Genomic DNA, 12848 nt, shown 5'->3' with positions numbered 1-12848 from the left:
TAATTTGTCTTTTATTATATAACTAATTCAGATTAGGAATCTATTCAGTAAATCGTGGTTAGTAACCAGTGAAGACTCCTTTCTTTGGAAGGAAGACTGTCTCCAGTAGCAATGCTTTGTAACTGTATCATTAACATTGTCAAATTTGGGCTATTAGCATTAACACTTTGTGATTAAGGAATTCCCTGGACTTTCCTAACTGGTTTCTCTATAGAGAAGAAAAAAACATTAAACACTTGAACCACAGATGAGTCGTTTTCTTAAACATATGAATTAGAAAGAAAAAATTATCTCACTTGTGAAAGCTGACTGCTGTTTGAGCTGCTCTAAGATGCTCAAAGCATGGCTTGTGGGCTACCCTCATGAAAATATCTTAGAGCACTCATAAAAATGCAGATTTCTGTATCCCAATCTCAGTGTAAGGAACACATGGTAGAACCACTACATCTTAAAGTAGTACCCTAGGTGATTTTTATTCATGCAAACTTTAAGAACTACTCTGACAGAACTACTTCTTTAGTTTAGCAAATCACTTGAATAGACCTTTTTTATTTGAAAAAGAAAGCTAAGGTTTCCAAGGCTATTCTTAATAAAAATGAGGACAGAAAGCATATTTTTCTGTCCTCAATTAGCTTTAAAGGGAGAAGGCTGTAAGGGGCTCCCAGAAATCTAGAAAACTATGGAGAAAGTCCTTATTAGAATGAGGGTGCATAGCTACATCATGACCAGGGTCTGAGAAGAATAGTGTCCTATGAAAAATTCCCTGTGGTGAAAATGGCCACCATCAAATATCAAGTTGTTTCTTATTTTGTGCCTTGTTTCCTTTGCTTTTAGGAATGAAGCTTTCCCATTTATGGAGTAAATCATGGCTGGGAAAGCAAGTGAGGGTAGAGATTGCAACAGGATTAAGAATCTGGAGCAAGAGTTAACCTTGGCCAAATCCCTTCCCAAGTGTTTTTGGAAACATCAAGGAAAGTTCTGGACTCCCCTAACTTCACTAAGTCACAATTAGCCAGGACATTCTAATTATATAGCTATCATTTATTTACTGAGCATCAGTCATGTGCCAGGCATTTTCATGCATTATGCCAATTAATCCTACAAAGTAGGCATTTTCTTCCTAGTTTATAGGTGAAGAACTAAGGCCCAGAAGAGTAACAGACCCAAGATCAATCAGTCAGTAACAGAGCAGAGATTTAAGCCCACATTTACCAAACTCCAAAATCTGCCTCCCCTTCCCCACATTATGCCACATTCCTCAGAGACAAACAAAAATCTGGCTGCTTTAATTCATGTGCCTCCAGATCAACTGCTTTCACCTCCTTTTCCTCTTATATACTTGCACCAGTACTCCATCCAAAGAGAAAAGCAACATCTGTGTTCTCTCTGGCTGTGTTCAGAAGACCCCCAATCCCAATATTGTTCAGAGAATACAGTCAGCATAATCCTCTCACCTCAATCTGTTGTCCCAGCTTTGACCCTTACCAAACTTTTTCCCAACTTCTTAAAAGAAAAATCTTCACAGATGAATTCTTCATCTCCTTCTTTCTCCTTAATCCACTGTATCTTGCCAAGAGCTGTGAAGGGTCTGAGATTTTATGCTCCTTGCGAGCTAATAACTTAGCCTGCTACAATTTCATGGATGCTAGCAGAAAATCTGAATCTTCTGGGTCAAAGGACTGTATTATGCATGACATAGAAGGTAGCAACAGCTTCATGTTCATGCCAATTCCTTTGCCTCACTGGTCTCACCCAGGAGCAACATGGAGTGGCCCAGGTGATGCTGCACATGGGTTTGCATCACAGCTGAGGAAACTCAAGGTTAGAAATCTTTTATAATGGGCTTGCAAGCAAGCTGTTCAGCTGTCACCACAGAAGGAGACATTATATTGGATGGTAAACAAAGATGCCTGTTACTGTTATGGGAAATACTATTTCTGTCTTCCTAGGCTGTTTGCTATACAAACATCTTGAAAAATACAGTCTGAAACAAGAGCTGCCAGTGCCACTGTTTCCAAGATGTAGACATTTGACAGTCCCAAGGAGAATTGTGTCCTAACATATTTCTGTGTCTCTTACCACTAATCAAACAGAAGGCTGTTGTCTCAAAAGTGATCAGTAATCTAATTGCATGATTCAACAACCTTCTAGAATCCTGAAAAGGACCTCGAATAATAACATTCAATCATTCAACAAATATTTGGTGGACATCTAGTACATATGTTAGGAAAAACAGGCACTATCATTCTAATGAAAGAAGCAGCAGATATATACCTAGTGTTTGTACATGCCAATATGTTACAAGTTGTGGGTAAGTCAGAGGGAAAGGGTCATGTTAGTAGAAGAGTTGACATCAACAAGAGTTCTTGAACTTGTCTGAGAATTCAGAAATGTTCTTGCTTACTTGGATTAGTGAGAGAAGATAGTTGAAAGGGAGTGGAAGAATAAATATGTGCAGAGAGCCTGTGGCTGTTGTGATCACAGTATGTTTGAGAAACTATGTAAGGAAGGTGAGGAAGTCTTCCACACAGTAAGGAAGGGGAGATGGTAAAGTGGTATGAGATGAAACTGGAAAAGGCAAGACCTCTCACATGGTCTGGTAGGCCATATTAAAAACTACATAGTCTTATCTCAAAGCAATGAGAAGTTGTTTAAGGGTTTTATCTGAGAAATGATATAGTCTTCCTTGCTTATAGAAAAACCATTTTGGTTGCAAAGTGGAAAATGAATGGCAGAGCTCTAATGGTAGGCAGTGAGAACAGATTAAATTTGTGGCAATTGGAAAGAAGTAGACCAATTTGCAAGATTTTGGAGAGAAAATTGCCAGGATTTGATGCTGCAACAAATGAGGGCATTAAAAGTGAGGAACATATCAGGAATAACTGCTACATGTTTGACTTGAACAATTGGATAATTGAGGGGAAAGGAAAACAAGAAGAGTTTATGAACTCAGTTGGACTAAACTGTTCAGACATTGTGAACATGCCAATGAAGCACCTGGTATCAGATCTGGAATTTAGGGGGAGGGTCTGGGTTAGAGGCACACATGTGGAAATCATTAGCATATAGATGATAAATAAAACCACTGGTGTGAGTGATAATGTTTAGGCCAAGAGATTGTAATGAAAACAAAAAAGAATCTATATGAAATTGTGAGATATTCCTAATTTAATAGCTAGGGAGAGGAAAAGGAATCTGTAAAGAAATTAGGGAAGCAGTTTCCAGAAATATAGGGGAAAAGCCAAGAAAGTATAGTGCCAAAGGAAGACAAAATGTTCAAGGAAATACATTTTCAAAATGTTGAACATTGTTTAAAGCTCAATAAAGATAAGAACTCAAAATGACCATTATTTTATTGAAAAGAAAATTGAAACACTGAAAAGTAATTTGTTCATAGCCAATGCAAATTCTTGTCCTTCTCTGGATTCTCACAAAATTCATACTGGTGCCCATGCTAGGGTTATGTGTGTGATCCATTTTCTCCACAGGACATAAATTCTCTTGTCCTCATTTGACTCAAACTTACAGTGTTGCGTATTGTTAACTACAATCTCCAGGTATATTTCAATGATATTCCTGAATGATGTCTTAGTCTCCCTCAAAATAGCTGTTTTTCATTGTTGCATATACACATGTAGGTATGCTCAAGACATACTTTTTAAAAATAGTTTTTTAATGGTATTTTGTACCCCTCTCCAACCCAACATACACAAAGGAATCAAAATCTTAAGTGGATTACAAGATTCTGTCTTTTAAAAAAGTTCCCAAGTAGGAAGCTTTGGAAATCACTAGTTCAGAGTCGGTTTGGAAACCACTGGCTTAACTCATACCAAACAGGCCTGGGGCAGCAATGTGGAGAAGTCATCCAATTCATCTGCATTCTGATACATCCTCATATTTTAAAATATATAATCATGTTTTAGTTATTCACAAATCAGCTTTCCATTAATTTTGTCTGGAAGAGGGCCAAATCTGGAAGTTAAGGAAACACCTAAAGGGAAGAGGATCAAGAAGTACAAACTTCCAGTTATAAGTTATAGGAATATAATATACAGTATAGGGAAGAAAATTGATGATATAATAACTATGTATGATGACAGATGGTTATTAGACCTACTGTGGTGGTCACTTTGTAAATGTTGAATCACTATGTTGTACACCTGAAACTAAAATATTGTATATCAACTTTAATTAAAATAAAACTTTAAAAACATATTAAGTTAAAAACAAAGAAAAGGAAACACCTCTCATGGAAAAACCTTTTGATAATGATCAGCAATGAAAATATCTCAAGATCACTTGCTATAGAGTCACTGTCCTATTTACTGATGGGAAGAATAAAATATCTCTCATTAGCTGGCTGTGGATATAAACATCTAATCAATCATCATCTGAACCACAGATAAAAGTAGCCAAGAAAGGAGAGAATAATAAAAAATATAGTGTAAAATAGAAAGGATGAGAGGAAGGATCAGAGTGGGAAAGGGGTAGATGAGATGAAAAGCAGTGATAGACACTAGAACAGGTGATGAGAACATTTCAAAGGAAAAAAATAGACCACCAAGGTAGGGATCCTATCTATTTCAATCCCCTGGGACTTTAGGGCATGGCCAAGGTATGGAATTTGACTGTCAGTCACCAACTAATGTATTTAAGAATATAAGGAGTGAGTCTTTTTTTAAAAAACGGACTTCTGTGAAAAGGTTAAAATAAAAATACTACTATTTTTAAAGGCAGCACGCACGCGCGCGCGCGCGCGCACACACACACACACACAGAAGCAGAATATGGACCGTGGCAATATTCATCATTGCTTTTGAAGGGACAATTACTGGGGCTGGACTCTTGGTCCCAAGGACTATCCCCTTCCCAAGTCCACCAACGTAATGGGTTTCCATGTGATCTGACTGGGTAAGAGACTAATAAACTAACCCCCGCGTTTTCAACTGAAGTAAATATTTTACTTCAGTTGAAATATTTAAATATTTTAAATATCTATTTATTTTAATATTTACATTAACTATTTATGATATTTATTTTAATATTTTTAAATATTTCAGTTTAAATATTTTTGCTTGCTAGAGAGATCCCAACCTCCAATTGCTTAGGACTGAAAACACCCAAGCCCACTCTGGTTGTCTTCCCGCCTGCCCCATGTTAAATTCATGTGGTTTCGGAAACAGGCTGATCCAGTGCGTCCCGCACGGAGGAGATGGGGAATCTGTTACAATTTGGTCTGAGAATTGTGTGAGTAGCCCTAGGACCATCAATTAACGCCACGTTTCCCTAGTGTGACTCGCGCAGGCTGGCAGAGGCTATGATGAACCAGGCACAGCCGGGCCTCAAGAAAGAGTGCAGCCCGGAAGGTTGGTAGTGCTTCGACTCCACCACTATGCAGGCGACTAGCGCTTGAGTGAAAGGCCTTGGGGCTAGCGCGCAGAGTCAGATCCCGCCTGGGGTCAAACAGGCCAGAGGCACCGTTGGCGGAGCACGCGCAGGCGCACTAAGCACGCTGAATCCGGGCTCCACCTCCTGGCTCCCTAGTAAGCATGGCGGCGGTGGCATTTGGGGTCCCTCGGGTGAAACAGAAAGCAGGAGCTCTGAGGAGAAGGAGCGAAGAGCAGGGCTGAGGTGGTGCCTGAGGTGGTGCCGTCACAGCCGGGAAACCACGCCACAGTCAGTGCGTCAGCAGCCGGGGCAGCCCGGACAGCCGGCTCTGACTCTAAGGTAGAGCGAGAACGATCAGTAACCTGAAGAAGAGGCGCCACAGTAGTCGCCTTTCTCTGCCCCAAAGCGGCACAACTCCGAGGTGAAAGCGTGGGCGTTCCCTCAGGGAAAGGTAGGGGAGACACTACCATCACCACCACTTCCCTTTCCACCCTTTAGGCTTCACGAAACCTTTAGGCTGGGGCTGAGGAGCTGGTGAGGGCCTGGACCACCCTGTCCTGTGGGCACGCTTTGGGCCGGAGGAGCGGGGCCAGGGGCGGGGACATGGCCACTGGCCAGGCACCTCTGAGTGGGAGTCTCATCTCTTAAGTTATTGCGGGGCACGGCCCCTCCACCTGCCTGACAAGGTGGCGCTGGGCTCAAAGCCCCCATGGCCTGCAGCCTGTGGCAGGCTACGTCACTCCAGCAAGGGGGTGGGGTAGAGAGCGTGACCCTCCAGAAAGGGTGGCTGAGCAACCTCCCCTCGGCCACAGAATTTGAAAGGCTTCTAAAGAGAGTTTTCCCCGCTCAAGGGGTTAAAACCTGGAAAACCCACCCTTCTGTGTTTGAGCTTGTGTGGTTGGTGGCGGTACCTGGCTGTCTTTCTACCCGGACCTAACCACCTGTTCTGTCAGGAGGGTGTCTGTCTAGAGACTGCAGTCCTCGCTGTCTTTCAACAGCCTGAATTGCTGAACTTTTGACAGAGCTGTGGAGGGACGTCAAACATTAGGTAAAGGAAAATGAACAAATAATTTTGTCATAAAATAGTGGGCACAGCAATGGCTATTTTAATTAATGTAGTCTTTAATCATTCTTTCACTAAACTGAGCGTTAAAAGCTTTGGGATATTTTTGTGTGGGGGAGGGGTGTATAATGGTTGCTGGGTTGCTAAGAATTGTGAATTAAGAAATTTTCTTTAGTGAAATGCTGTGAAAACCTGTGTCTGAGCTTCTATTAACTAAGAGTAACCGGCTGACAAGGTTATTTTATTTTTTATTTTTTACAGTATAATGCTCATGTATGTATTCACCGTGGACTTTTAAAACTGAGCAACACAGTTGTTTTGCTTCTTAACTGTGGTCTTTGGTTTTAGTTCTTGAAACCAGAGTTGGTATGTGTTTTTCTGTATTATAAGGATGAAATAGCAACAGTTGAGCTGTTGCTATAATATTTTATTTCCATACTGTTACCAGCACCAGTGCTTAACATATGTCACTCTGGAGTTGGAGCCATATGTTAGGCAGAAACTAATTGAGTTTTGTGGCTATGGGGTATTTAGATGAATATTTAGTTTTTATAATTGCTTAATCTGTAATTCTTGCTATCGTGTAAATGTTATTTAAGTCATCTAAAAATATTGAAGAGAAATGAGTCCCCCTGCCTTTTGATGTTTTCTTGGTTGAATTGATTTGTCTCATATAATGATATAAAGTGCCCGCTGAGACAGATGGTGAACTTCACAGAAAACAGTGATAAAAAGTATTTTTAACACATCTTTTATAACATGGGACCTAAAATTTTGCTCTCAACTTTTTATCCCACTGATTATCTTGTCTTCATGAATAATACCAGTTAGTGGAAACAAGGCATGAAGATAAGAAGTTATCTTCACGATAACTTGATGGGAAAAAATCTTCTAAAAGTTTTAATAATTAATTTTATATTTAAACACTTAAATAGTAAATTTACTTAAACACTATCATAGTAAATTTTACTATTATGTCCTTCTTTCCCTGCATAGATTATCTGAGTTTTCTTGTGTAGGTTAACTGAAAATTTTTTCAGCCCAGGTTGGCTGCCTTTAGCCACCTGTGTGCTTCTAGGTTAATTCCTTCTTTTTCCCTTTTGTCTGAATTATTGAATGTTGAGGAAAAATAAACTTTTGGTTAATATTGGCTTCAATCCAACATAATTGTGAGGGTAATTTGCTTCCCCAAATTAATGATACGGCTTCAAAAAAACTGATTTTATGATTGTCTTTCGGTATCATGTGTCATCACTTCCACTTCATAAGGGTAATTGAGAGCTGATTTCTTTTGACATTCATTCAATAATTGTTTTAATTGTTAAATTTCTACAGTATATTAAGCATATCTTATTACTAATTTTAAAACTCTATCCTGTTTTCTGACTAGCTATGTATAGGTCAGGTAAAGAGAGTATAAAATCCAGAAAAAAGAGAAAGGATGCATGATTAATATTTTTATTGTCTCTTGTGTCTTTATTTAAGAGCATTTAATTTATAATTTGTTTATTATTTAGCCTCAGGGGTATTACAGGATTGGGCAAAAGTAGGTTTACAGTTGTTCATATGGGAAATAATAAATAATAATACAAGAATAAACTGTTTCTTGTACTCTTAACTGTAAACCTCCTTTTGCCCCCAACTGTATTTATGCTTTAAATTTTGTCTGTTTATACATTCATGGCTTGTGCGCCTTATATTTTGCTTATATTTTTAAATTAGTTTAAAATATTTTTACAGTATACTTTTAAATTAGTTTGATGAATTGTGAAGTTTTGCGTACTTTTTTAATGAAAATGAGTGTAGGTGGCATTTTTGAGAGTGATGTAGTAATATACACTTGAGTTCCAATTTTTGGTAATCAAAAGACAAGTGTTTTTTTATCCCTACCATTGTCTGTCAGACTTCAAATAAATTCACAATGTTATAAATCCAAAGATTTCAAATACTGTGCATGTCTCTTTCATTGAATCTTTCAGTGCTTCAGTTTATGACATTGCAAAAACAAAAGACAGATAAAAAAAAAGGAAAAAGAGAAGAGAGAAGAAAAAAGAAAGAAAAATGGCCGTTATGAATATTGGTATCAAGAGCTTCTTGTTAAAAAAAAAAAAGAATGGCCAGTAGTGTTGAAAGGCAAATTTGAGGGGTTTTTTTTTAAAAGAAAATTTGCTTTTATAATTTTCTTAATATTTTGGTCTCATTTTATTTCAGAGTGTTATTTAATGATCTCTTTTTATCTCTTGATCATTGTCTCTTTGTTCACCCCCTATTATAGTTTTGCTTTTTTTTCCACATACACTTTATAAGTTCTCAGTGTGACCTGTGATCTTACATCAAGTGTTCCTGTGTGTCATCCTTTGATATTTTCCATCACTTTTTACCCTTTACCAGCCCCCAGACTATTTTTCTTTCAAATAGAAAGGTGTGCTTGGGAGATGGCATGTTCTTAGAAGATGATGAGCTATTATTAAAGTGGGGACACAGATAAAAGCAATGTGATGTGTTTCCTTCCTTCAAGTAGTTTACAAACTAATTGGAGACACTAGACTAACAAACAGGAAATCATTAGCAAAAAAATAAGAAGGTTTTATTAAGTTGTGTGGCAAGGACTGTAATTTAAAGGAAAGTGAGGCCACTAAAGAACCAGAAAGATCCTGAATGGTGTTTGGAAGAAGTCAGACTTGAAGCTTAGCAAATATTTAGATAGCAAAAGGAATGATATTCTTAAAAAGACTGGCAGATGTAGCTGGTGCTAGTAGCAAGGAGACCATTCTCAGAGCATCCAAGAACAAGCATTAGGAGGAAGAAAGAAGGGTAGAGATTTTGGTTAAGGTTATGGTCAAGAGAGGAATAGGTAGGGCTGGACAAGATAGTTTGTATCATTATGAACCCATCACTGAAAGAACTATATATCTACTTTGACATATTTATAGCTTAGATGGCTTATTATGTCTTATATGTGTTTGTTTATTATAGTTTAGATTAGGGATTGGCAGGCTTCTTCTGTAGAGTGTGAGATAGTAAATATTTTAGCCCAGGCTGGCCACTTAGAGTCTCTGTTGAATATTCTTTTTTTGTATTTTTAGAACCTTTCAAAAATATAAAAAACATTTTTAGCTCAAAAGTCAAACAAAAACAAGACAGCTTTGGGCAGGATTTGGCCAGTGGGCCTAGTTTGCTGACTCTTGGTTAATAATTAATTGGCTAGGTAATTGTCCATATAGCATATAAGGTGAGGCACCTTACATCTTGTGTGTTCATGGTTGTTTAATGTGTTTTGTTATGAATATCATTTAGATTTTTTTCTATATAGTAATAAGAATGAAGAAAATATGCAGAAATAACTGCTATTGTAACCTGTTTTGTGGCTGTATTTTGAGCAATAGCCCAGAATAGGTTGCAGAACTAGGAAGTGAAAGAAGAAAAGCTTTTGAGTCAGACTTTAGAGCAGTGAAAACCACTGTACCCAGGCTTGACTGAGAATTTGTATATGGTTAAGTATATCAACTGCCTATTCTGGTTTTACATATTTTAAACTATAATTGACATTTTAGAAACTTTGGGTAGGATGCTAGTGGCCTGTAATTGACAAAAGGAGAGCAGACAGTAGGAAACCTTGTTTTTACAAGTAGTGTAAAATAAGTTAGTGAAGAGACAAAACAATTGGACATCCCTCAGTAACTCCAAGAAGATCACTGCTTGTAGAGCAGTCTGATAATTGATATTTACGTTGATGAACTTGAGTCATCAAAAAAGGTTATATTGTGTGCAGATTAAGGTGGAGAAGACTAGAAATTTCTTTTAGAATATCTTCATTAAGATTGTTTAAATATAGTGACTTAAATTGTATCAGTTATTTTGAAAATTCATTTACATGAAATACCTCTTTGAAGTTGATAAATTTATGGATGAGTATCTCTAAGGCATTCTGTTTTCTTCTGTACATTGTGTTTCATGTTATCATTACCAGATGAAGTGGTGCCTTGAGTTATGCTGTATGAATCAATTGGCTAGAGCATTTTTTTTCATTCAGAAGGCATTAGTAAGGGATGGAGGCATAGGTAGAAACTCTTTGCTTCCTCACACAACCAGTTGAAAAACAATAAACAACCAGAAGTGCCATAAAATCAAACATTCACCCAGACTGATAGAAAGGGCAGCTGAGCAGAGAGGATGTGTGGCAAGGTGGCAGACTGTGCAGGTGAGGCCTGGCTGATAGAAGGGGAACATAAAGACTTAAAGCTAGCTGTAAAATACTGTGGGGGTTGCCACAGTGGGAGAAACTCCTAGTCTCACAGGAGAGTTTCTTGGAAAATGGGGCTAGGGTGGAGCAAGCTAGCAGCATTGTTCCCTCTCTGACCCCTCCCCCACAGACAGCACCACAAGGCAGCAAAGAGGGTTGCCCCATCCTGTAAATACCTAAAGCCCTGCTCCCTTACAGCATAATAGGTCTGAGACAAAAGAATGTGGTCCAAATGAAAGAACAGATCAAAGGTCCAGAAAAAGAGCTAAGCAACAAGGAGATATAGCCAAAACACTGGTAATCAGGATACTCACAGAACTGATTGAGCTCTGTCACGAAGCGAAGGAAGAAGTGAACACTACCCAAAATGAAATAAAGTAAAATACAGGGAACCAATAGTGAAGGGAAGGAAACCTGGACTCCAATCAATGACATGGAACAAAAGGAAGAAATAAACATCGAACTGGAACAGAATGAAGAAACAGGATTTCAAAAAAATGAGGAAAGGCTTAGGAACCTCCAACACAACTTTAAATGTTCCAACATCCAAATCATAGGCATGCTAGAAGGAGAAGAGGAAGGGCAAAAGATTGAAAACTTATTTGAGCAAATAATGAAGGAAAACTTCCCCAGTCTGGCAAAGGAAATAGATTTCTTAGAGTCCAGGGAGCCCAGAGAGTCCCAAAGAAAATGGATCCAAGGAGGAACATACTAAGGCACATCGTCATAAAGTTACCCAAGATTAAAGATAAAAAGAGAATCTTAAAAGCAGCAAGAGGATAGGAAAGAGTTACCTACAATTCCCATAAGACTATCAGCTGATTTCTCAAAAGAAACCTTACAGGCAAGAAGGGTCTGGAAAGAAGAATTCAGTCATGAAAGGCAAGGACCTGTATCCAAGATTACTCTATCCAGCAAAGCTATCATTTAGAATGGAAGGGCAGATAAAGTGCTTCCCAGATAATGTCAAGTTAAAGTAGTTCATCATCACCAAGTCCTTCATATTAAATATTTCATTTAATATGAAATACTAAAGAGACTTACCTAAGAAATTGAAGAAAATAAAAAACTATGAACAGTAAAATGACAGCAAACTCATAACTGTCAATAACTGAACCTAAAAAACAAAAACTAAGCAAACAACTAGAACAGGAACAGAACCAGAGAAATGGAGATCACATGGAGGGTTTTCAGTGGGGGGAGAGGGGAAAAATTGGCGGGGTGGGGGAAGGTACAGGGAATAAAAATCACAAATGGTAGGCATAAAATAGATGGGGAGAGGTTAAGAATGGGAGGGGTATAAGAAACAGAAGCCAAAGAACTTACATGTACAACCCATGGACATGAACTAAGGGCATAGGGAGGCTGGAGGGCTCGGAGGTGCATGGCAGAGTGGGGATAAAAGGGAGAAAAAGTTGGGAAAACTATAATAGCATAATGAATAAAATATACTTACAAAATAAAATGAGAATGAGAATGATTTAAAAATAAAATATATGTTCCTCTTAAAAAAAGGAAGGCATTAGTAAATACATTCTGAGTATCAGGGATAATACATGCGAGGAAAAATGAAGATGTATAGGATGCAGAGCTGCTTGGATAAAATTAGTGTTTCTTTTTATCTTTTAAAAACATTAAAGCCAAACAAAAGTCCAAAACCTATGTTAACTTGTATACATTTTTTATTCCAGCATTTTCTGTACTTTGTAAATGTATATATTTACTTAAGTTTTAAGGCAGTTTAAACCTTCTGAACTAAATTTTAGCCTTCATAAATTATATCCTAATAAAAAGTTGGTTTTTTAAGTTGTGCTAGAAGTAGGAATTAACAATTTACTCTCCCTCTCCCTTTCAATTTTGGGAATGAAAATCATACCACAATTTCTGCTGCATCTCTCTTTATCCTGTGGCTATATCTATTTCCTTCCACTTTCCAACTTTGTAGCATATGTTTTACATTAGAGAGATACAGGTTTGTATGCTGACTTCTTCCCTTACTGACCTTACACAAGTGAGTATGTTACTTTACCTCTGAGTCTTAGTTTCTCACTTTGGAGAAGGGTACTAATGGAATTTATCTCTTTGAATTGGCTATTATAAAGATTAAAAAAGAGAGTCCACTTAATATGGCAAAATATGGTAAAATGCTTACCA

At 37.9% G+C, this 12848-nt stretch overlaps 1 protein-coding gene across 3 annotated transcripts in view; it reads left to right on the top strand.

Moving 5' to 3' along the window:
- The first annotated feature begins 5531 nt into the window (after positions 1-5531).
- FNDC3A (fibronectin type III domain containing 3A) overlaps positions 5532-12848 on the top strand; it is a 212789-nt gene continuing 205472 nt past the window's right edge. Inside the window, exon 1 of one of the 3 annotated variants that reach the window (XM_037037935.1) lies at positions 5532-5809. The gene's annotated coding sequence lies outside the window, so the exon portion shown is untranslated. Of the gene's footprint in view, positions 5840-5935; positions 6437-12848 lie in introns of those variants that run through there. The other 2 variants (XM_037037922.1, XM_037037927.1) reach the window with 2 other exon arrangements.

This window comes from Sturnira hondurensis, unplaced genomic scaffold (genome assembly GCF_014824575.4).
Source record: "Sturnira hondurensis isolate 20B ecotype Veracruz unplaced genomic scaffold, ASM1482457v3 Scaffold0001918, whole genome shotgun sequence".
NCBI lineage: Eukaryota > Metazoa > Chordata > Mammalia > Chiroptera > Phyllostomidae > Sturnira > Sturnira hondurensis.
The sequence above is the reverse complement of the archived record's forward strand: the minus strand, read 5'-3'. Positions and strand labels throughout refer to the sequence as shown.